Raw genomic sequence first — 25,354 nt, 5'->3', positions numbered from 1 at the left:
CGGCGGTGGGATGTCAGGGCTTGACGTTACTGCTTTATGCAAAGAATGGAGGGATGGGTGACAGGGCTATATGACTGTGCTTTCCGCAGAGAGTGGTGGGGGTGTGATGTCAGGGCCATACAACAGTGCTTTACACAGAGAGTGGCGGGGGAGGGATTTCAGGGCCTGACAACACAGCTTAACGCAGAGAGTGGAGGGCTGGGTGTCAGGGCCATACGACACTGCTTTACGTAGAGAGTGGCGGGGGTGGGATATCAGGGCTTGATGACACTGCTTTATGCGGAGAGTGGAGGGGTGGGTGTCAGGGCTATATGACTGTGCTTTCCGCAGAGAGTGGTAGGGGTGTGATGTCAGGGCCATACAACAGTGCTTTACACAGAGAGTGGCGGGGGAGGGATGTCAGGGCCTGACAACACAGCTTAACGCAGAGAGTGGAGGGGTGGGTGTCAGGGCCATACGACACTTCTTTGCGTAGAGAGTGGCGGGAGTTGGATGTCAGGGCCTGACGATACTACTTTACGCAGTTAGTGGTGGAGGTGGGATGTCAGGGCCATACGACACTTCTTTACGTAGAGAGTGGCGGGGGTGGGATGTCAGGGCTTGATGACACTGCTTTATGCAAAGAATGGAGGGGTGGGTGTCAGGGCTATATGACTGTGCTTTCCGCAGAGAGTGGTGGGGGTGTGATGTCAGGGCCATACAACAGTGCTTTACACAGAGAGTGGAGGGGTGGGTGTCAGGGCCATACGACACTTCTTTACGTAGACAGTGGCGGGGGTGGGATGTCAGGGCTTGATGACACTGCTTTATTCAAAGAGAGGAGGGGTGGGTGTCAGGGCTTTATGACAGTGCTTTCCGCAGAGAGTTGTGGGGGTCGGATGTCAGGGCCATATGACACTGTTTACACAGAGAATGGCGGAGGTGGGGTGTCAGGGCCTGACAACACAGCTTTACGCAGAGAGTGGAGGGGTGGGTGTCAGGGCCATACGACACTTTTTTACATAGAGAGTGGCGGGGGTGGGATGTCAGGGCTTGACGACACTGCTTTATGCAGAGAGTGGAGGGGTGGGTGTCAGGGCTATACGACAGTGCTTGACGTAGAGAGTGGTGGGGGTGTGATGTCAGGGCCATACGACATTTCTTTACGCAGGGAGTGGCAGGGGTGGGATGTCAGGGCCTGACGATACTACTTTACGCAGTTAGTGGCGGGGGTGGGATGTCGGGGCTTGACGACACTGCTTTATTCAATTATTGGAGGGGTGGGTGTCAGGGCTATACGACAGTGCTTTACACAGAGAGTGGTGGGGGTGGGATGTCAGGGCCATATGACACTGCTTTACACAGAGAGTGGCGGGGGTGGGATGTCAGGGCCAAACGACATTGCTTTACACAGCGAGTGGCGGGGGTGGGATGTCAGGGCCTGAAGGTACTGCTTTATGCAGATAGTGGCGGGGGTGGGATGTTAGGGCTTGACGACACTACTTTATGCAGAGAGTGGAGGGGTGGGTGTCAGGGCCATACGACACTTCTTTACGTAGAGAGTGGCGGGGGTGGGATGTAAGGGCCTGACGATACTTCTTTACGCAGAGAGTGGCGGGGGTGGGATGTCAGGGCCTGAAGATACTGCTTTTCGCAGAGAGCGGTGGAGGTGGGATGTCATGGTTATACGACAGTGCTTTCCACTGAGAGTGGTGGGGGTGGGATGTCATGGCCATAAGACACTGCTTTATGCAGAGAGTTGAGGGATTGATGTCAGGGCCATACAACAGTGCTCCAATCAGGCCTCTGCTTGAATTTGTACTCCTCCTCTCTCTCCCTACCTCTACCTCTACCTCTCTCTACCTCTCTCCCTACCTCTCCCTTTTCCCCTCCCTACCTCTCTTCCTACCTCTACCTCTCCCTCTCTGTGGGGCCAGCAGGGGGTGCTCACCCTGCGGTCTGTGTGGGTCCTATTGCCCCAGTATAGTGATGGGGGACACGATCTGGCCCACCAGCGACGAGCAGGTTACCAGATCTAGACAAAGGGGGCGACTCTTAGTCGTATGAGCTTAGTCACACATCGCAGCGATTAAAAAAACAAAACAAACATATTATGTCTGTTACTAATGACTTTTTTTTCCTACATTGAAAGTCTCTTTCCCGGGTGATTTTCTAGCGCGACTGGGCCTCTTCATTTCTCCTCGGTGTCTCGTCGCGGGCGGATTTGAAACAGACCACAGAACCTGCCACTGCAGTGCTCTCAGTTAGGGGCTCTCATCCTGCATCACCAATCTTCCACAGGAGGGACGGAGCTGGATTTCTGTCTGGAAAATAAACTCCAGAGTGAGAGAGAGAGAGAGAGAGAGAGAGAGAGAGAGAGAGAGAGAGAGAGCGGTAGGGAGAGGTAGAGAGAGGAGGTGGAGAGAGAGGGATGTCAGGGCTTGACGACACTGCTTTCTGTCGTATGGCCGCAACAACCCCGGTTTGAATCCGGGTCATGGCAGAATAGGGGCATCTGCTATTACTGCTTGCACTAATGAAGGCAAAAAAAAGCCAATCGATGTGAACGAACGGCGCTTTACAGAGGAGTACTGCCTGAATGGATCGTTGATGAACGACAGAGGCCACTCCGACCTCTTCTCGGTTTTCATCTATGACTTACTAAGGATCTTCTTCACATTCTCCCATGCAGGGGAAGCCAGTTACACCAAAGCAAACGCAGGAAAGTGCATTTCAAGCAGAGACCAGGAGGGACTTGTTTACACCGAGAGTGGGCGGAGAATGGAACAATGCGCCCAGCCCTGTTGCTGGAGCCGATTCTTGATGAGATCTTGGGCTCACTAAGAGGCCCCCGCTGGATGCTTATCTTTCTGTTGTTCTTGCAGGTCCTGCGCTGCTTTTGAGCCGACAGAGCTCGTCCTGGTCTGTCGGAACAGCCCAATTGCAAATGATCGGCTCCGCGTACAGAAGGAACGTGCGTTTGGTACAAGACTGCATGAAGGCACCGGAAATACATTGGCAACAAATGACCGGTCGCTCAAGACCTCTGTGAAGTACAGGAGCGTGCAAAACAAGGCTGTTTCTGCCCAGTCTCGAACCGAGGACTTTTCAGGTGTTAGGCTGATGTGACAGCCGCTACGCTACGGAAATCTGCAGGGACTGCTTCTCATGTCTCACTTGCGTTTCAGGCTGAGAAAGGGAAGCGTCACTTTAGGAAGGGGGAGCTGCAGAGAGGAACAGAGGGCTTAATGAAACAAAACGCTGAAACCCGGGATTGAACCAGGGACCTTTAAATCTTCAGTCTAACACTCTCCACACCCACCTGCTCCAGCCTTCCTGTGTTGCGGCATGAGCGCACCAAGAGGAGCGGGAGAGTGTTGCAGGAACGTCACTCAGAAGGAAAGCCACCCAGGTGCGCCCTCTGAGCTCTGTCCAGCGCATCTTCCTCGCATGGACTCCTGCCTGCGACGGGCAGGAAACAATTAGCAAGAACAGAACAACACCCCATGGGTGTCTCATGACCACACCTTAGGTTGTGAAAGGTGCAGGTGTGAGGGGTTGCCGGGCTACTTTGGAGCAGAGCTTGGGCGGAGGGGGGGCGGGAAAGCAGACAAAGAGGTGACACCTCAAGGTCTGCACAATCACAGCTCTCCGCCGCCCCAGGCTTCCGCTCGATAAGCTACTGGACACACCCGCCCCTCCTCACACAGACCGTGGAAAAGCCCCCGAGTGGGAGGGCTCTCTCTTCCTCCCAGGAGCTCTCGGACACGACGCACAGACAGGGCGCAGGGAGCCGTCGCCTGCAAACACGGCTCCAGGCAGGACTCCACTCCGCAGGAGCCGCAGAGCAGAGGAGATGGGGGCAGCTTAGCTCCTGTGCAGAGACCTGAGCTGTTGTTGCTGTGGATGCTGTCTTTTCTGTTCTCGGGGTAGGACATCAGGAAGCACATTGAAGCGCTGCGACATGCACTGTACAGATCCCGCCACTACTGGGCCCGATTTCCCCGGAACGAAACCGTTTCGTTTGTTGTCACGCACACTGTTTGGGGATTCGCCTAGCGCTGTGATCGAACAGACCCACTCACCTCTTAGTGTGGCGGGATCTGCACAGTGGATGTCGCAGCATATCCTGCTTTCACTGCATGTCCTGATGTACCCTGGTCTCCCGCGTGACAGGTGGGGATACTTGCCACTATACTAACGAGGAAGACATCGCTCTCTGCTTAGTGTGTAAAACACTTACTTGCAGCATTGTGGGTGCTGTGGTTTAAATGCTATTGGTTTGTGAACAGAATACCCCTATCCCAGTACATTGTGCCACATTAATAAACACACGAGAAAAAGAGATTCAGAACGCAAAGCTGTGTCAGTGTTCTGTGTAAAAAATCGGTTTGAACATCATGGGAGCTGTTTTTAATAAGCTGCTGAGTAAAGAATATTTTAATCTTCCTGCTGTCAGTAGTATTGTGCATATAGTTGACTCTTACCTGAATGAAAACAGGACGCAAAGGAAGGGTTTCAGAATTCAGACAAAGCTTTATTCCCGTGCTTACAGTCTGGGTAATTGGAGACTGCGCTGTTATGCTTCCTATGGTCATATACGGGTTTTTCGCATGAAGCCGTATTGAACAGTATTTCTCGCGTTGTGAACTTGTGTATCCAGCAGTCCCCCGGGTTCCAGTTAGTGCGTAATTACGCATCGATGAAAAACCGGAGGTTTCAAAAAAGACAATTAGCTCACTGACACTTTGATGTATCAGTGAGCTAAATATCCACGTCGTGGTCTTTAAAATGCATTTGGTTTGAAGGCGTTCTGTGCTTCCGTTGCGAAGATATGGACAAAAGAATATTCGTGCTTGGTCCAAAAAATGTAATATAAACGAAAAAGTAAAGGCTGAGAAAGCATTCACAATGTATTTTATGCACAAAGCAAGTATTCTCACGATTCTAAGAGGTTTCGTGTAAACGCTACAGGCGTGGCAAAATCGTTTTCGAACTTCAAGCTAACTTTACCCCGGTAAAAAAGCAGCGTCGTAAAAGAGGTGACGGAGCTGTCCTCTCAATAAGAAGGGTGCCAGCGAGCCTTGCTCTCGCTTACAGCCACACCCCCTTGAGCACGCCTGATCTCGTCTGATCTCGAAAGCTAAACAGGGATGGGCCTGGTTAGTACTTGGATGGGAGACCGCCTGGGAATACCAGGTGCTGTAAGCTTTTAAGCGCAGGAGGCGCCCTATCCCCGCTCGCTCGCTCATTCCCCTGTTCACACGTGCAATGCGGCTTCTCCGTCTGTTTATTTGTCAGCTTTGGCGAGACACGGGTGCTTGTGTATTAGCGTGAGCGTTTTTTATTCTGATCAGGAACAGTTTTACAAGTCCGCAAAGGATCGAGGAAAGGTTTATCGCCAGCTGAAAAGAGACACAGCGCTTCGGCTGTGGAGACTTGTTCGGCTGGCGTTCGGAGAGTCGCGTTTTTCAGAATTGTATTGAGATCGTTTTCCACAGAGCTCAGATGTCAAAGCACAGCAGCAGCTCTCCACAGCGATCCTCTATAGCGCCCTTTCTCCCGCAGCTCCGTCCTCATTGGAAGGAAGCAAGAGTGAAAGGCTGAAGTGAAATAGAGCGGGGACGAAGGCAGTGAAGAGAGAGAACGTGGGAAGAAGAGAAAAACGCAAGGGAAAAAAAGCAGCGTCGTAAAAGAGGTGACGGAGCTGTCCTCTCAATAAGAAGGGTGCCAGCGAGCCTTGCTCTCGCTTACGGCCACACCCCCTTGAGCACGCCTGATCTCATCTGATCTCGGAAGCTAAACAGGGATGGGCCTGGTTAGTACTTGGATGGGAGACCGCCTGGGAATACCAGGTGCTGTAAGCTTTTAAGCGCAGGAGGCGCCCTATCCCCGCTCGCTCGCTCATTCCCCTGTTCACACGTGCAGTGCGGCTTGTCCGTCTGTTTATTTGTCAGCTTTGGCGAGACACGGGTGCTTGTGTATTAGCGTGAGCGTTTTTTATTCTGATCATGAACAGTTTAACAAGTCCGCAAAGGATCGAGGAAAGGTTTATCGCCAGCTGAAAAGAGACACAGCGCTTCGGCTGTGGAGACTTGTTCGGCTGGCGTTCGGAGAGTCGCGTTTTTCAGAATTGTATTGAGATCGTTTTCCACAGAGCTCAGATGTCAAAGCACAGCAGCAGCTCTCCACAGCGATCCTCTATAGCGCCCTTTCTCCCGCAGCTCCGTCCTCATTGGAAGGAAGCAAGAGTGAAAGGCTGAAGTGAAATACAGCGGGGACGAAGGCAGTGAAGAGAGAGAACGTGGGAAGAAGAGAAAAACGCAAGGGAAAAAAAGCAGCGTCGTAAAAGAGGTGATGGAGCTGTCCTCTCAATAAGAAGGGTGCCAGCGAGCCTTGCTCTCGCTTACGGCCACACCCCCTTGAGCACGCCTGATCTCGTCTGATCTCGGAAGCTAAACAGGGATGGGCCTGGTTAGTACTTGGATGGGAGACCACCTGGGAATACCAGGTGCTGTAAGCTTTTAAGCGCAGGAGGCGCCCTATCCCCGCTCGCTCGCTCATTCCCCTGTTCACACGTGCAGTGCGGCTTGTCCATCTGTTTATTTGTCAGCTTTGGCGAGACACGGGTGCTTGTGTATTAGCGTGAGCGTTTTTTATTCTGATCATGAACAGTTTAACAAGTCCGCAAAGGATCGAGGAAAGGTTTATCGCCAGCTGAAAAGAGACACAGCGCTTCGGCTGTGGAGACTTGTTCGGCTGGCGTTCGGAGAGTCGCGTTTTTCAGAATTGTATTGAGATCGTTTTCCACAGAGCTCAGATGTCAAAGCACAGCAGCAGCTCTCCACAGCGATCCTCTATAGCGCCCTTTCTCCCGCAGCTCCGTCCTCATTGGAAGGAAGCAAGAGTGAAAGGCTGAAGTGAAATACAGCGGGGACGAAGGCAGTGAAGAGAGAGAATGTGGGAAGAAGAGAAAAACGCAAGGGAAAAAAAGCAGCGTCGTAAAAGAGGTGACGGAGCTGTCCTCTCAATAAGAAGGGAGCCAGCAAGCCTTGCTCTTGCTTATGGCCACACCCCCTTGAGCACGCCTGATCTCGTCTGATCTCGGAAGCCAAACAAGGATGGGTCTGGTTAGTACTTGGATGGGAGACCCTCTGGGAATATCAGGTGCTGTAAGCTTTTAAGCGCAGGAGGCGCCCTATCCCCGCTCGCTCGCTCATTCCCCTGTTCACACGTGCAGTGCGGCTTGTCCTTCCGTTTATTTGTCAGCTTTGGCGAGACACGGGTGCTTGTGTCTTAGCGTGAGCGTTTTTTATTCTGATCATGAACAGTTTAACAAGTCCGCAAAGGATCGAGGAAAGGTTTATCGCCAGCTGAAAAGAGACACAGCGCTTCGGCTGTGGAGACTTGTTCGGCTGGCGTTCGGAGAGTCGTGTTTTTCAGAATTGTATTAAGATCGTTTTCCACAGAGCTCAGATGTCAAAGCACAGCAGCAGCTCTCCACAGCGATCCTCTATAGCGCCCTTTTTCCCGCAGCTCCGTCCTCATTGGAAGGAAGCAAGAGTGAAAGGCTGAAGTGAAATAGAGCGGGGACGAAGGCAGTGAAGAGAGAGAACGTGGGAAGAAGAGAAAAACGCAATGGAAAAAAAGCAGCGTCGTAAAAGAGGTGACGGAGCTGTCCTCTCAATAAGAAGGGTGCCAGCGAGCCTTGCTTTTGCTTACGGCCACACCCCCTTGAGCACACCTGATCTCGTCTGATCTCAGAAGCTAAACAGGGATGGGCCTGGTTAGTACTTGGATGGGAGACCGCCTGGGAATATCAGGTGCTGTAAGCTTTTAAGCGCAGGAGGCGCCCTATCCCCGCTCGCTCGCTCATTCCCCTGTTCACACGTGCAGTGCGGCTTGTCCGTCTGTTTATTTGTCAGCTTTGGCGAGACACGGGTGCTTGTGTATTAGCGTGAGCGTTTTTTATTCTGATCAGGAACAGTTTTACAAGTCCGCAAAGGATCGAGGAAAGGTTTATCGCCAGCTGAAAAGAGACACAGCGCTTCGGCTGTGGAGACTTTATTAATAAGGCCCCTCAGTAGTTGAGATCTCTGTTATACCCATCTAGAAACATGCAATCAGCATGTTATTGCTGAAGCAATAGTCACAACATTATTCCACACCTGGGTGAGATGCGGGTTATGATGACAGTCATGCTTTCTACACCTTATACTGAGCTCAGAAATGGACCAAGCAGACATCTCACGAGCAGATCCCTCCGCGTATAAGAAAGGCAACTTGTCTCAGCAAAAATACCACGGATTCACATCCAAAATATGATAAAAAGGCAAAAACCCCACACTTGGAATGCAAACGTACCCTAAAAAGGAAACACGGTTTTAAAACGAACTTGATTTTCCCCTGGAGAAACCTTTTTATGGACACACATCGCATCTATTACACATGTAGAACTAAATATAAAGATAAAACTTAATATAAGAAGTCATGACATATCACACATGACGAAGTCTGGTCCAGAATAAACAGTTTACACTGACCCACCTTTATTTACCCTGGTCACTCACTTCTATTAACTGTTTAACTGGGTAACAAATTAATATTTGTTTCAATTTGGGATCTACACCTGGGAGCCCTGAAATGTTGGCCAGAGGGGAGAAGCTGATATTCAGACGTGAGAATATATTAAAATAAAGGATCTGATGTTGTTTTTCACCTGTCTAATCAAAGCTTGTTCAAAAATTATCTGATTATAGGACACACGAGTTTATAATCATACTCATTCCACTTTTTAACCCCGTATATATGCACAATATGAAACGTATATACACTAAATCTCACGTGTGACTCCCATAATATACATTTCTTTACGAAAATTAGGAACACTTACTACAATTATCAACCCCCCATGACGAGGCAATATTTCATACCTTTGTTTCTTTGTGGGTTCAAAGTTCTGTCCTGTCGTTTCACACGTAATGTTTTGGTAGTTATCTCAATTTTCCTTTGCAATTATCTCCAAGATCATCATCAACTTTTTGTAAAACGCTATGCACAACTGATATTTAAAGAAAGTCCTGTACCAAAACGTCTTCGTAGGGAAAGACAACTTTTTTTCCTTACGTTAGTCGCTACACGGTTACTCAAAAAATCCATTCACCGCCTTTAAAAAAAAAGTTTCGTTTTTTATTGTGGTTCACTGACATTTCTGTCACAATTCTGAGGGACCCCAAATAAAATTCACTTGCCGGTATAAAGACGCCGGCGAGGATAAGACAGGTATCGAACCACCTGCGTATCTAGCGGACGTTTAAAATAAAAAAAATGGCGTGTAATGTTGCGAAGGGCTACTGTTTTTTTTATAGTTTGTCGATTGTAAGGGACGTGGGCCGCGACAGAAATACTGGACGGGTTGGGAAAAGCTTGATTGATGGTTTGTTGTACCGCAACGGTCACAATTGACTCACCAGCAAAGATGGCGCCAAGGCCACATCGACTCCCTCCCGCCCTGCCTCGCACCGAAGCTCGAGCTGCGGAGCGCGACGCCAAACCGCCGGTCCACGGGCGCGGGCGCCGGACATAGACGTCATAAACCCTTCCGAGGCGCAGGAATTATAGATCACTGTAGTTTCTTCTGGACCCGGGTTAGGGACAGTGTGCCCTCCGTGAGAGTCTTCTGAGGAAGCCAGTGTCTCATGGGTGTCCAGGCTTGGTACCATCTGTCCATCACAGGACACACAGACACACACACTCACACACCCTGGACAGGACACCAGTCCATCACAGGACACACACACACTCACTCACACACCCTGGACAGGACACCAGTCCATCACAGGACACACACACACTCACACACCCTGGACAGGACACCAGTCACTCACAGGACACACACACACACTCACACACCCTGAACAGGACACCAGTCCCTCACAGGACACACACACACAACCTGGATAGGACACCAGTCCCTCACAGGACACTCAGACACACACACTCACACACCCTGTTCAGGAACCAGTCCATCACATGACAAACACACACTCACTCACACACCCTGGACAGGACAGCACTCCATCACAGGACACACACACCAGGGCCAGTTTTCCCAGAAGCCAATTAGCCCAAAAGCCTGTCTTTGGACCCGGAGAACACAGGGAGAACATGCAGACTCCACACAGACAGTCCCCCCCCCCCCCCTCCGGGTCCAGACCCGAGCCCGGAGCCCCCCCGCGCTGAACCCCTCCGTACAGACGGCCGCACACAGCTCCGTTGTTCCCGATTCCCGAGGTGATCTGTTAAAAGAAGCCGGTGTGTTGCCTCCAGGTGACATTTCCTACTGGAGTCAGGACAGGAGGCTCTTCTGTACACAGAAGGGGGTGGGGAACAAGCCGCCCAGCCCTGTGGTTGAAGCCGATACCCCGGCTTCTCTCCAGACACAGCTGGGTGAGCTCCTCCAGTCAGTACAGGGGGCTCTACTGTACACAGAGGGTGGTGGGGGTGTGGAACAACTCCTTTGTTCGGGGCCTTGGGGCATTCATGTTGTGAAAGGCGCTATATAAAAAAAACTGAATTGAAATTGAATCTTACAGGTTTGGGTTTTTCGGAGATCTTGTCAGAGATCTTGTCTGACGTGCCATTTCAAAAACGTAACGACACTCCTCACGTCCGAGCGCCGCCGGTCTGTGATGTAACGTATGCTTACACAACCATGACGGTTTCATCATGGACAGCACGAAAGCCCGAAAAGTGGTTGACGTTTTAATTTGGCGATGGATCCCAGTTTTTTTTTTATTTTGGAGGCCAAAGAGGACAAAAAAGGAAACGTCTGGAGGTGGATCGATGGTCATCTCTGCGGTTGTTCTGATGTTCTGGAAAATACAAAACAAAAAAAAACGGCTCGCTTGCCCGGTCGTGTAGTGTTTCCACACCCCACGCAAATCAACTTCTCTTCGCCCCCGGGGGCTCGTCGCCCGCTGCACCCCTCTCACGTGATAGGGGCTTCCCCCGGCTGTGACGTACTTACCACTCACACCTCTCCCAGCAGCAACCTTAGGGGGGGGGGGGAGGGAAAAAAACAAAAGCTAAACAGATTTTTTTTAAAAAAAATTTATTGATGCTTAACAAAAGGTCATCAGTCCAGTCTGGGGCCCCTCAGCTTCAGTCCAGACCAGTCTGGGGCCCCTCAGCTTCAGTCCAGTCTGGGGCCCCTCAGCTTCAGTCCAGTGCAGTCTGGGGTCCCTCAGCTTCAGTCCAGACTGAAGAATATTGTTATTGCAGGTGTGAGGGACACAGACACAGACGTCACCATGACATCAAACAGCAAGAGGAGACTCCTCCTTGAATCACAGACACGACCGGGCGGCGCCCCCCTGTCTGCTCACCTGCACCTCCTCTTCCTCTTCTTGTCCTTCCCGGCAGCCTGCTCCTCTTCTCCCTCACTCTTCCTCTCCTGAGCTACGGTCTCCGCCGCCTCCATCGGCTCGTCCTGATCTTCTGTCTCCACTGACACGCAGCTCAGGGACTTCAAAAAGACGCATCGGCGCTTCTGAAGCAGAGACAGGAGAGTCACGTTAAGAGTCGGACTGGACACTCCAGTACATGAACACTGCACTGAGAGAGAGAGGGGTTGATACAGACACACTGACTGGACACTCCAGGACATGAACACTGCACTGAGAGAGAGAGGGGTTCATACAGACACACTGACTGGACACTCCAGGACATGAACACTGCACTGAGAGAGAGAGGGGTTCATACAGACACACTGACTGGACACTCCAGTACATGAACACTGCACTGAGAGAGAGAGGGGTTCATACAGACACACTGACTGGACACTGGACAGGAGTAAAGAGAGGATCAGAGCATTACCCACCTTCTTTTTCTTCTGTCTCACAGGAGGTGGTGATTGGACCTCCTCCAGCTGGAGTCCTTGGAGGGAGAGAGGGGGCAGGAGAGGGACAGCACAGGGAGAGAAAGAGAGAGACAGGTGAGTCAAGTGTCCCAAGAGCACAGAGACTCTGCTGAGATCACACTCGCAGTGAGTGAGCCTGTGTGTAGCCCACTAATACTGACCCACTGGACACCACAGGACAGAGAGGAGGAGGAGGAGAGAGACACACTGCCTGGACACCACAGGACAGAGAGGAGGAGAGAGACACACTGAGGACAGAGAGGAGGAGGAGAGAGACACTGACAGACAGGGCTGAAAGAGAGAGAGACAGAGAGGCAGGGACAGGCAGACAGCAGGCCGAGAGAGACACTGACAGACAGGGCTGAAAGAGAGAGAGACAATGAGACCCAGGGACGGACAAGACGGCAAAACTCCACCACAGACAGGACAGGGGGCAGGGTGGGACCAGCACTGACCTCCTTCCTCTCTCCTGCCGGTAGAGCTGTCTCCACCTCCTCTTCCTCCTGCAAGTCAAGAGACAGGCTGAGAGAGTGACAGGCTGGCGGGACATCGGCGAACAGAGCTGAAGGCAGAGAGCAGAGGAGACAGGCCCAGCTGGGACAACGCAGGACAGACAGAGAGACAGACAGGGAGACACACGGAGAGACACAGGGAGACAGGCCCAGCTGGGACAACGCAGGACAGACAGAGAGCAGGGAGACACAAGGAGAGACACAGGGAGAGAGACCCATTTGGGATAACGCAGGACAGACAGAGAGCAGGGAGACACATGGAGAGAGAGAGGAGGGAGGGAGACACAGCTGGGACAACGCAGGACAGACAGAGAGACAGGCAGGGAGACACACGGAGAGACACAGGGAGAGAGACCCAGCTGGGACAACGCAGGACAGACAGAGAGCAGGGAGACACACGGAGAGACACAGGGAGACAGGCCCAGCTGGGACAATGCAGGACAGACAGAGAGCAGGGAGACACACGGAGAGACACAGGGAGACAGGCCCAGCTGGGACAACGCAGGACAGACAGAGAGCAGGGAGACACACGGAGAGACACAGGGAGAGAGACCCAGCTGGGACAACGCAGGACAGACAGAGAGCAGGGAGACATGGAGAGACTCAGACAGAAGGACAGAAAGACAGAAAGAGAGAAGTACAGACGGACAAAAAGACAGAGAAAAGGACAGATGGACTGATGGACAGAAAGGCAGAGAAAAGGACAGAAAGACAGATGGACAGATGGACAGAGAAAAGAACAGAATGACAGAGGGACAGATGGACAGAGGGACAGATGGACTGAAGGATAGATGGACAGAAGGACAGATGGACAGACAGACGGACAGACGGACAGACTCTGCCCCACTTGCCTCGTCAGACATCTCAGCCTCTCTCCTTGCCCTCCGCACTGGGGAGCCCCAGGCGGGGCCTGGCGGGGCCGGGCGGGCGATGGGGGGCAGGACGGGCGGGGGCAGGGGCAGGGGCACCGCCCCGGGCAGCAGGGGGGGCTCGAGGGGCATGGTGGGGAGGAAGGGGGGGCGGCGGGGCGGGGCGGTCAGGGGCCTGAGGGGTCCGGAGGGCGGGGGCGGGGAGCGGAGGGGGCTCTCGGGCGAGGAGGGGGGGGAGACCGAGCGGAACGAGCTGGGCGAGCCCGAGCGGGACGAGCCGGGCGACCCCGGGAGCTCCAGCTGCAGCTCGGCCGCCCTCTCAAGCTTCTAGACGAGCTCGGGGAAACACGAAGACACCACGGGATTCTGTCCAGCAGGGAGAGGGGGAGACACAACGCAGGGGGGATGAGGAGCAGAGACTACGCCTGGACAGGTGAGTGTGTACAGTGTGTCCAGTAAGAGTCTGGACAGGTGAGTGTGGACAGTGTGTCCAATAAGAGCCCAGACAGGTGAGTGTGGACAGTGTGTCCAGTGAGAGTCTGGACAGGTGGGTGTGTACAGTGTGTCCAATAAGAGCCCAGACAGGTGAGTGTGGACAGTGTGTCCAGTGAGAGTCTGGACAGATGGTTGTGTACAGTGTGTCCAGTAAGAGTCTGGACAGGTGGATGTGTACAGTGTGTCCAGTAAGAGTCCGGACAGGCGAGTGTGTCCAGTATGTCCAGTAAGAGTCTGGACAGGCGAGTGTGTCCAGTGTGTCCAGAAAGAGTGTGGACAGGTGTGTCCAACAGTAAGAAGCTGTCTTACCCTGTAACCTAGCTCAGGGGTGTTAGGGGGTGCTCTGTCTCCTCCCCAGATCTCACCTTCAGCTCTGGTGAAATGACGGACCACTAGGAGACGCTGGAAACGAGGACACAAGACAGAGGTTAGGTCCACAGAGCTCACTCAATCACTACAGCAAGCAGAGACCTCTCAGCCATCAGGACTGTGGGGGTCAGAGTGGGGAGCTGTAGGGTATCGGGAGTTTAGGGGTCAGTGTGGGGAGCTGTAGGGTATCGGGAGTTTAGGGGTCAGAGTGTGGAGCTGTAGGGTATCGGGAGTTTAGGGGTCAGTGGGGGGAGCTGTAGGGTATCGGGAGTTTAGGGGTCAGAGTGGGGAGCTGTAGGGTATCGGGAGTTTAGGGGTCAGTGTGGGGAGCTGTAGGGTATTGAGAGTTTAGGGGTCAGTGGGGGGAGCTGTAGGGTATCGGGAGTTTAGGGGACAGAGTGTGGAGCTGTAGGGTATCGGGAGTTTAGGGGTCAGTGTGGGGAGCTGTAGGGTATTGGGAGTTTAGGGGCCAGAGTGGGGAGCTGTAGGGTATCGGGAGTTTAGGGGTCAGTGGGGGGAGCTGTAGGGTATCGGGAGTTTAGGGGTCAGTGGGGGAGCTGTAGGGTAGATGTGGGGCACCGGGCCCACCACAGGGCGGCCGGTCCAGTCTCGCGGAAGGCGACCGGGTCAGACTTACGGAAAAGCACCGGGACTTGGGCCAGGACCTCTCCCGCTGCCAGTCCGGGTTCGGCCTGACCGGTGTGACCTGTGAAGACGCCAAACAGCCCATCTCCGAGACAGCTCTGACCAAATAGCCCAGCCCAGTCGTGTCGAGACTAGGGGCCTTGGGCAGTCTCTACAGTGTGTCCAGTGAGAGTTTGGACAGGTGAGTCTCTACAGTGTGTCCAGTGAGAGTTTGGACAGGTGAGTGTGTACAGTGTGTCCAGTGAGAGTCTGGACAGGTGAGTCTGACCAGTGTGTCCAGTAAGAGTCTGGACAGGTGAGTCTCTACAGTGTGTCCAGTAAGAGTCTGGACAGGTGAGTGTGTACAGTGTGTCCAGTAAGAGTCTGGACAGGTGAGTCTCTACAGTGTGTCCAGTGAGAGTCTGGACAGGTGAGTGTGTACAGTGTGTCCAGTAAGAGTCTGGACAGGTGAGTTTCTACAGTGTGTCCAGTGAGAGTCCGGACAGGTGAGTCTCTACAGTGTGTCCAGGAAGAGTGTAGGACGTCCAGAGGCAATCTGTGCTCTCAGAAGGCCATAATGGACCTGCAGCTTGGTTTTCCTCGGACCCGCGACCCTGTCTCTTGAGCCGAGGCGTGTCCTCAGTCAAGATCACCATTGGAAGTGTCTCTCCTCGTCTGGAGGTGTTACCTTGAGACCTGGTCTGTCAAGCACTTTGCGCTGCTATGTGTGTGAAAGGTGCTCTATCAGTGAAGTTTATTATTATTATTATAATACAGCGAGCGCTGCTGGGGGCGGAGAGGCCAGTCGGAGGAGGGCTGGACGCTGGACGCTGGACGGCGGGCGGGAGGGGTGGACTTACGACGCCTCGCCGGGCCCGGGTCCTGCTGCGACCGCGCACGGCCGTGCGGCATCTCTGTCGGTCCATCGCCCTGCCGAGACAAGCAGAGTCACAGAGGGGAGGGGAGGGGGCGGAGCCACACAGCTGGGCGGCTTGTTCCCCACCCCCGCCCCCCTCTGTGTATAGTAGAGCCTCCTGTCCTGACTGGAGGAGCTCACCCAGCTGTGTCTGGAGAGAAGCCAGGGTATCGGCTTCAACCACAGGGCTGGGCAGCTTGTTCCCCATCCCCACCACTCTCTGTGTAGAGGTGCACCTCCTCTCAATATCTTTTTACAGCACGATCACACCCATAAGAGTGGAGTAACGGAAAAAAACAACAACTTATTTCTCAACTTATTTTGTTATTTCTCGACAGCGGCATTTTTAACTGACTTGCCGATTTCACGGGGATACTTCAGAGTGAATCTGAATCTGGAACTATTATTTGATTGAAGTCGAAGTAACCCACGAATCTTTTTTGGAAGAAACACGTGTTTAGAAAGCGCTATATAGTCCTTTCCTCCTCCTCTCTCTTCACTCCTCTGAGCTCACGGGGCTCCAGCGCCGCCCCCCGCTAGATTCCGCCGCTCTGTGACGTCAGGCGGCTCATTGTGACGCCCCTGTGATGTCGCCCCCGACGCGCTCACGGCTCGGCCGCGAAACAAAAATGGCCGACATTTTTCGCGGTTGTTTTTTTTTTAGGTGGACATTTTATTTTTCCAACTCTCAGCGGCCAGCCGGGTGTCCCTGTACGACCCCGGTAGTCGCCACCTCGGACAGGCAGGGGAAACGGGTCCAGGTGTTTCCGGCCCAATGGTTACAAAAGCTGCACTTGAATTTAAAGACAAAATCACGTCGAGGGCGCATTCAGCACCCCCACGTCCAACACGGGTTTCCGTTAGGTATGGTTCAGTGAAATTAGCACCCCCCCTACCCCCAAGTCAAAGAAAGACCAACCGCCACCCCCCTCTAGCGGCCAAGGGCGGAAATTTCGGGCCACGCCACGTCCAAAAAACACGGGTTCCCCCCCCCCGTCCTGCGGGGAAAAGAGACGGCATTTTCTTTTCCGAGCGCTGCGTGGGACCTCACGACCCCCCCCAAAAAAACGGGCTTCGGAGACGAGGAAAACCAGGCACGTCGACCTCTCTACAACACCACCCGGCCGTTTCTGTTTCAGACCGTGGGAAAAAAGAAAATTTCACCCCTCACCGACCGCCGCGCAAAAAAACACAACTTCACGCTACAGAAACGGCCTGTGTGAGGGGGGGCACGGGAAAAAAATAAAACCTGCGTGTTTTCGGCAGAGTAAGCTCAGCGGGGAAACTCCCTGAATCTCGGGGTTGCTTCTTGAACCCCGAAAACGACCTTTTTTCTCTCTCTCGTTTTCTTGGTGTCTGGGACGTTCACGAACTCCGCCACGTCGGTGCGATTCCCAGCAGGACTTGAACATAACCCCCACCCCGTGGAGCCACAGCGCCCCCGTGTGGCCGAGAGGACCACCACCCGCAGGGCTGAGCTTTTACTGCCGTGTCCCGCTTTCACTCTGGCGATAAATGAGGGAATCAAGGAGGAGAATTAATATTGTGATCCACCAGTCCATCACAGGACACACACACACCCTGGACAGGACACCAGTCCTTCACAGGATACCAGTCCATCACAGTACACACACACACCCTGGACAGGACACCAATCCATCACAGGACACACACACACTCACACACCCTGGACAGGACAGCAGTCCATCACAGGACACACACACACTCACACACCCTGGACAGGACACCAGTCCTTCACAGGATACCAGTCCATCACAGTACACACACACACCCTGGACAGGACACCAGTCCATCACAGGACACACACACACTCACACACCCTGGACAGGACAGCAGTCCATCACAGGACACACACACACTCACACACCCTGGACAGGACACCAGTCCATCACAGGATGTTCAGTGCCTCTCTCTAATAAAGTAGAAACGCGACATTAAACTCCATTCAAAACGGGAGAAATCACCAGGACACCATACACTTTGCTCCGGACGATGGGAGAAGACCTGTACCTTCACGAGTCCGGGTTGTGAAAACTTCTTCTGGCAGTTCAAAACGTTTCGAAGAGACTACAGCGCTACCCTGTTTTCCATTTCTATCGTGTATTATTATACAGTCATAAGTATCTGTACTGATCACAGAGTCCCTCTCTCACTGCCAGAACTGAAGCCCAGTGCAGCACGAATAATAATAATTAATTCGTCTGGACTCTCCACTCAGAGCCCTTCCCAGGTCAGGGGGATCCAGTGGAGAGGAGAGCAGAGGGATGGAGCCAGTTCAGAGAGGGGGGTGATTAGGAGGCCATGATGGGTCAAGACCAGGGGGGGAATCAGGCCAGGATAGTGGCGTAACACCCCTACTCTTCTCCAGAAACACCCCGGGATTGTTAATGAGCACAGAGAGTCAGGACCTTGGTTTGACGTCTCATCCGAAGGACGGTGCCTGTTTACAGTCCACTGTCCCCCGTCACTATACTGGGGCATCAGGACCCACACAGACCGCAGGGTGAGAGCGCCCCCTGCTGGCCCCACTCACACCTCTCCCAGCAGCAACTTTGGGGGGGGGAAACCAAAAGCTAAACAGATTTTTTTTTTTAATTTTTTATTGATTCTTAACAAAAGAACAAAAATTACAAGCTTCAGTCCAGACTGGGGTCTGGGGTCCCTCAGCTTCAGTCCAGTCCAGTTTGGGGCCCCTCAGCTTCAGTCCAGTCCAACCTGGTGTCCCTCAGCTCCAGTGCAGTCCAGACTGGGGTCCCTCAGCTTCGGTCCAGCACAGTCTGGTGTCCCTCAGCTTCAGTCCAGACTGGGGTCCCTCAGCTTCGGTCCAGCACAGTCTGGGGTCCCTCAGCTCCAGTCCAGTCCAGTCTGGTGTGTCTCAGCTCCTGTCCAGTCCAGTCTGGGGCCCCTCAGCTCCAGTCCAGTCCAGTCTGGTGTCTCTTAGCTCCAGTGCAGTCCAGTCTGGTGTCTCTCAGCTCCGGTCCAGTCCAGTCTGGTGTCCCTAGGCTCCAGTCCAGTCCAGTCTGGTGTCCCTCAGCTCCTGTCCAGTCCAGTCTGGGGCCCCTCAGCTTCAGTGCAGTCCAGTCTGGCGTCCCTCAGCTCCAGTCCAGTCCAGTCCAGATCTTAGCTGGCACAGAACCAGGAAAGGAACCTGGAAAGAATATTGTTATTGCAGGTGTGAGGGACACAGACACAGACGTCACCATGACATCAAACAGCAAGAGGAGACTCCTCCTTGAATCACAGACACGACCGGGCGGCGCCCCCCTGTCTGCTCACCTGCACCTCCTCTTCCTCTTCTTGTCCTTCCCGGCAGCCTGCTCCTCCTCTCCCTCGCTCTTCCTCTCCTGACCCACGGTCTCCGCCGCCTCCATCGGCTCGTCCTGATCATCTGTCTCCACCGACACGCAGCTCAGGGAGTTTAAAAAGACGCACCAGCGCTTCTGAAGCAGAGACAGGAGAGTCACGTTAAGAGTCGGACTGGACACTCCAGGACATGAACACTGCACTGAGAGAGAGAGAGGGGTTCATACAGACACATGACTGGACACTCCAGTACATGAACACTGCACTGAGAGAGAGAGTAGTTCATACAGACACACTGACTGGACACTCCAGTACATGAACACTGCACTGAGAGAGAGAGGGGTTCATACAGACACACTGACTGGACACTCCAGTACATGAACACTGCACTGAGAGAGAGAGGGGTTCATACAGACACACTGACTGGACACTGACTGGACACTGGACAGGAGTAAAGAGAGGATCAGAGCATTACCCACCTTATTTTTCTTCTGTCTCACAGGAGGTGGTGATTGGACCTCCTCCAGCTGGAGTCCGAGGAGGGAGAGAGGGGGTAGGAGAGGGACAGCACAGGGAGAGAAAGAGAGAGACAGGTGAGTCAAGTGTCCCAAGAGTACAGAGACTCTGCTGAGATCACACTCGCAGTGAGTGACACCGACACTAACCAGCCTCAGGACAGCACTGCTAGAGCACCACAACCCAGACTCAACCACATCACAGCACAGATCAAACAGCAATATCTCACACACTGGGACACACACACACAAACACAACATAAACTGGAATGCTACAGAACCTTAAACAGACAATACACACTAGCTGAATATTTGACCAAAATAAAAAATAACAAACAGAAACAGACCCTGACGAAGTACAGGCTCAGTGTCCACAACCTGGCCATAGAAACTGGGCGACACAGGCAGACCTGGCTGCCCAGAGAGGACAGGCTGTGCTCCCACTGCCAGCGGGGAGAAATAGAGACAGAGGTGCACTTCCTACTGCACTGTGACAGATACTCTGGGATTAGAGAAACATTCTTCCCGAAATTCGGAAATCTAATCCCAGAGTTCCCACACCTGCCAGAATCACAACGGGTCCCAATCCTACTGGGAGAGGGAGGAGGGAACTCAGTTGATCTGGCAGCCCAGTATGTGATCTCCTGTCACAGCCTGAGGAACTGTCTCCCAATAATGCTCCAGCCGCCTACAGTATATGTCAATATTTTATAATATGTCTTTGTTGTAAATGTCTGTAACATCTCTGCTTTACGCAGAGAGTGGCGGGGGTTGGATGTCAAGGCCCGACGATACCGCATTACGCAGAGAGTGGAGGGGTGGGATGTCAGGGCCTGACGACACTGCTTTATGCAGAGAATGGAGGGGTGGGTGTCAGGGCCATACGACACTTCTTTATTCAGAGAGTGGAGGGGGTGGGATGTCAGGGCTAGATGACACTGCTTTACACAGAGAGTGGAGAGGTGGGTGTCAAGGCTATACGACAGTGCTTACCGCAGAGAGTGGTGGGGGTGTGATGTCAGGGCCATACAACAGTGCTTTACACAGAGAGTGGTGGGGGTGGGATGTCAGGGCCATATGACACTGCTTTACACAGAGAGTGGCGGGGCTAGGATGTCAGGGCCATATGACACTGCTTTACACAGAGAGTGGTGGGGGTGGGATGTCAGGGCTTGACGACACTGCTTTATGCAGAGAGTGGAGGGGTGGGATGTCAGGGCTATACGACGGTGCTTTCGGCAGAGAGTGGTGGGGGTGTGATGTCAGGGCCATACGACACTTCTTTACGCAGAGAGTGGCAGGGCTTGACGACACTGCTTTATGCAAAAAATGGAGGGGTGGGTGTCAGGGCTATATGACAGTGCTTTCCGCAGAGAGTGGTGGGGGTGTGATGTCAGGGCCATACAGCAGTGCTTTACACAGAGAGTGGTGGGGGTGGGATGTCAGGGCCATATGACACTGCTTTACACAGAGAGTGGCGGGAGTGGGATGTCAGGCCCTGACGATACTACTTTACGTAGACAGTGGCGGGGGTGGGATGTCAGGGCCTGACGACACTGCTTTATTCAAAGAGTGGAGGGGTGGGTGTCAGGGCTATACGACAGTGCTTTCCGCAGAGAGTGGTGGGGGTGTGATGTCAGGGCCATACGACACTTATTTACGCAGGGAGTGGCAGGGGTGGGATGTCAGGGCCTGACGATACTTATTTACGCAGAGAGTGGCAGGGGTGGGATGTCAGGGCCTGAAGATACTGCTTTTCGCAGAGAGCGGAGGAGGTGGGATACGACCTCTCAGTGGGGCCAGCAGGGGGCACTCACCCTGCGGTCTGTGTGGGTCTTAATGCCCCAGTGTAGTGACGGGGGACACGATCTGGCCCACCAGCGACGAGCAGGTTACCAGATCTAGACAAAGGGGGCAACTCTTAGTCGTATGAGCTTAGTCACACATCGCAGCGATTAAAAAAACAAAACAAACATATTATGTCTGTTACTGACGACTTTTTTTTCCTACATTGAAAGTCTCTTTCCCAGGTGATTTTCTAGCGCGACTGGGGCTCTTCATTTCTCCTCGGTGTCTCATCGCGGGTGGATTTGAAACAGACCACAGAAGGTGGTCACACACTATATTATTATTGAGAGACAGGCTCACTGTACCTCAGGCTAGGACAGTAGATCACACTGTATTATTATTATTATTAATATTATTGAGAGTCTGGCTCACTGTTCCCCAGGCTGGGACAGGAGATCCCACACTGTATTATTATTATTGAGAGACAGGCTTACTCTCTGTTCCTCAAGCTGAGACAGGACATCACATACTGTATTATTATTGATTGACAGGCTCACTGTTCCTCAGGCTGGGACAGGAGATCACACACTGTATTATTATTATTGAGAGACAAGCTCACTGTCTGTTCCTCAGGCTGGGACAGAGGATCACACACTGTATTATAATTATTTAGAGACAGGCTCACTGTCTGTTCCTCAGAGTTGGACAGGAGATCCAACACTGAATTATTATTATAGAGAGACAGGCTCACTGTATGTTCCCCAGGCTGGGTCAGGAGCTCACACAGTATTATTATAATTATTGAGAGACAGTCTCACTGTCTGTTCCTCAGTCTGGGACAGGAGATCACACACTGTATTATTATTATTGAGAGACAAACTCACTGTCTGTTCCTCAGGCTGGGACAGTAGATCACACTGTATTATTATTATTGAGAGTCTGGCACACTGTTCCCCAGGCTGGGACAGGAGATCCCACACTGTATTATTATTATTTTGAGACAGGCTCACTGTTTGTTCCTCAGGCTGGGACAGGAGATCACACACTGTATTATTATTATTGAGAGAGAGAGGCTCACTGTCTGTTCATCAGACTGGGACAGGAGATCCAACACTGAATTATTATTATAGTGAGACAGGCTCACTGTATATTCCCCAGGCTGGGACAGGAGGTCATACATTATATTATTATTAAAGAGAGACAGGCTCACTGTATGTTCCACAAGCTGAGACAGGAATTCACACTGTATTATTATTATTGAGAGACAGGCTCGCTGTCTGTTCCTCAGGCTGGGACAGAGGATCACACACTGTATTATTATTGAGAGACAGGCTCACTCTCTGTTCCTCAGGCTGGGACAGGAGATCACACATTGGCTTGTTATTGAGAGGCAGGCTCACTGTCTGTTCCTCAGGCTGGGACAGGAGATCACACGCTGTATTATTATTATTGAGAGACAGGCTCACTGTCTGTTCCTCAGGCTGGGACAGGAGATCACACGCTGTATTATTATTATTGAGAGACAGGCTCACTGTCTGTTTCTCAGGCTGGGACAGGAGATCACACACTGTATTATTATTATTGACAGATAGGCTGACTGTCTGTTCCTCAGAATGGGACAGGAGATCACACACTGTATTACTATTATTGACAGATAGGCTCACTGTGTCTTCGCTTGGGCTTGAACAGGAGATCACACACTGGATTATTATTATTGAGAGACAGGCTCACAGTCTGTTCCTCAGGCTGGGACAGGAAATCACACACTCTATTATTATTATTGAGAGACAGGCTCACTGTCTGTTCCTCAGGCTAGGGTAGGATATCACACACTGTATTATTAGTATTGAGAGAAAGCCTCAGTGTTCCCCAGGCCGGGAAAGGAGATAACACATTGTATTTTTATTATTGAGAGACAGGCTCACCCTTCCTCAGGCTGGGACAGGAGTTCAAACTGTATTATTATTATTGTTGAGAGACAAGCTCACTGTTCCTCAGGCTGGGACAGGAAATGACACACTGTATTATTATTATTGAGAGACTGGCTCACTCCTGTCTGTTCCTCAGGTTGGGAAAGGAGATCACACACTGTATTATTATTATTGAGAGACGGGCTCACTGTCTGTTCCTCTGACTGGGGCAGGAAATGACACACTGTATAATTAGTATTGAGAGACAGGCTCAGTGTTCCCCAGGCTGAGACAGGAAATCACACACTGTATTATTATTATTGAGTATCTGGTTCACTGTTCCCCAGGCTGGGACAGGAAATCACACACTGTATTATTATTATTGAGAGACAGGCTCACTGTCTGTTCCTCAGGCTGGGGCAGGATATCACACACTGTGTTATTAGTATTGAGAGACAGCCTCAGTGTTCCCCAGGCTTGGACAGGAGATCACACACTGTATTATTAGTATTGAGATACAGACTCACTGTCTGTTCCTCCTGCTGGGACTGGAGATCACACACTGTTCTATTATTACTGAGGGACATGCTCACTGTTTGTCCTTCAGACTGGGACAGGACATTCCACACTAGGTTATCATTATTGAGAGACAGGCTCGCCGTCTGTTCCTCAGGCTAGTACAGGAGATCACGCACTGTATTATTATTATTTAGATACAGGCTCACTGTGTGTTCCTCTGGCTGGGACAGTAGATCACACTGTATTATAATTATTGAGAGGCTGACTCACTGTTTCCCAGGCTGGGACAGGAGATCACACAGTGTATTATTATTGAGAGACAGGCTCACTGTCTGTTCCTCTGGCTGGGGCAGGGAATCACACACTGTATTATTAGTATTATTAAGAGACAGGCTCGCTGTCTGCTCCTCAGGCTGGGACAGGATATCACACACTGTTGTAGTGTTCTCTCACGAAGCACCAGTTCTGTAGGGGTTTGGGCATTTACTGGGACAATTATTTTTGTGGCAGTAAATCACAAAATTGATTATTTTAATGGTCTTAGAATCCAACCATGCGACATAACTCAAACAACGCACACACAGGTACTAATACGCGAGGATACATTTGTTAATATATAGAATATGCATGCAAACCTAACAGATCTTATCGTAAGGGTTATCAGAATTCATTCAGTTACAAAGAGTTACACATATCAAGAGGACATAAGTTCGGTATATCATTCATCTAGACCGTTTCGTAATTGAACTTGTTTACAACTTCTACATGAGATACTCAAAACAAGTACATAAGCCTTAGGAATTAAATTGATATCAACTGGTTGGGAGCAGTAATGCAATAAGCTTGAATACTCCCTGCTGGTGGGCCCCTTTTCTCACCGTTTCCGTAGTGCAGCAGTTATCACGTTTGCCTCACTCGCGAAAAATCCCCGGTTCGAAACCGGACGGGAACAGCCTCCTTTTGTACCCTACTGTACTTCACAGAGTTCTTGAGCGACTGGTCACATGTTCCTTTCCTTCTGAGTGACGTTCCTGCAACACTCTCCCGCTCCTCTTGGTGCGCTCATGCCGCAACACAGGAAGGCTGGAGCAGGTGGGTGTGGGCTTGGCGCACTGCTGAAATAGCTCAGTTGGGAGAGCGTTAGACTGAAGATCTAAAGGTCCCTGGTTCGATCCCGGGTTTCGGCATTTTGTTTCATCGCGCCCTTTGTTCCTCTCTCCAGCGCCCCCTGCCTAAAGTGACGCGTCCCTTTCTCAGCCCGAAACGCAAGCGAGACACCAGCAGCGGTTCCTGCAGGTTTCCGTAGTGTAGCGGCTATCACGTTCGCCTAACATGCGAGCGGTCCCCGGTTCGAGACCGGGCAGAAACAGCCTCGTTTTGCACACTCCTGTACTTCACAGAGGTCTTGAGCGAAGGTCATTTGTTCCCAATGTATTTCCGGTGCCTTCGTGCACTCTTGTACCAAACGCACGTTCCTTCTGTACGCGGAGCCGATCATTTGCAATTGGGCTGTTCCGACAGACCAGGACGAGCTCTGTCGGCTCAAAAGCAGCGCAGGACCTGCAAGAACAACAGAAAGATAAGCATCCAGCGGGGGCCTCTTAGTGAGCCCAA

General features: G+C 52.1%; 4 non-coding genes and 2 pseudogenes across 4 annotated transcripts; all 6 read left to right on the top strand.

Annotated features, from left to right (window-relative positions):
* The first annotated feature begins 5,071 nt into the window (after positions 1–5,071).
* Positions 5,072–5,190, top strand: LOC148666702 (5S ribosomal RNA; annotated as a pseudogene).
* Positions 5,191–5,727: 537 nt separating this feature from the next.
* On the top strand, positions 5,728–5,846 carry LOC148666701 (5S ribosomal RNA). Its single transcript, XR_015939031.1, has one exon. It is a non-coding gene; the product is annotated as a 5S ribosomal RNA (ribosomal RNA).
* A 537-nt stretch (positions 5,847–6,383) lies between these two features.
* LOC148666700 (5S ribosomal RNA) lies at positions 6,384–6,502 on the top strand. Its single transcript, XR_015937222.1, has one exon. It is a non-coding gene; the product is annotated as a 5S ribosomal RNA (ribosomal RNA).
* Positions 6,503–7,039: 537 nt separating this feature from the next.
* Positions 7,040–7,158, top strand: LOC148666699 (5S ribosomal RNA; annotated as a pseudogene).
* A 537-nt stretch (positions 7,159–7,695) lies between these two features.
* On the top strand, positions 7,696–7,814 carry LOC148666698 (5S ribosomal RNA). Its single transcript, XR_015938786.1, has one exon. It is a non-coding gene; the product is annotated as a 5S ribosomal RNA (ribosomal RNA).
* A 17,040-nt stretch (positions 7,815–24,854) lies between these two features.
* trnaf-gaa (transfer RNA phenylalanine (anticodon GAA)) lies at positions 24,855–24,927 on the top strand. Its single transcript has one exon. It is a non-coding gene; the product is annotated as a tRNA-Phe (tRNA).
* The last annotated feature ends 427 nt before the right edge of the window (positions 24,928–25,354 follow it).

Source organism: Lepisosteus platostomus, chromosome 5 (genome assembly GCF_059453375.1).
Source record: "Lepisosteus platostomus isolate fLepPlt1 chromosome 5, fLepPlt1.hap1, whole genome shotgun sequence".
In the NCBI taxonomy this organism is placed as follows: Eukaryota; Metazoa; Chordata; class Actinopteri; order Semionotiformes; family Lepisosteidae; genus Lepisosteus; species Lepisosteus platostomus.
This window is presented reverse-complemented; position numbering and strand designations above follow the sequence as displayed.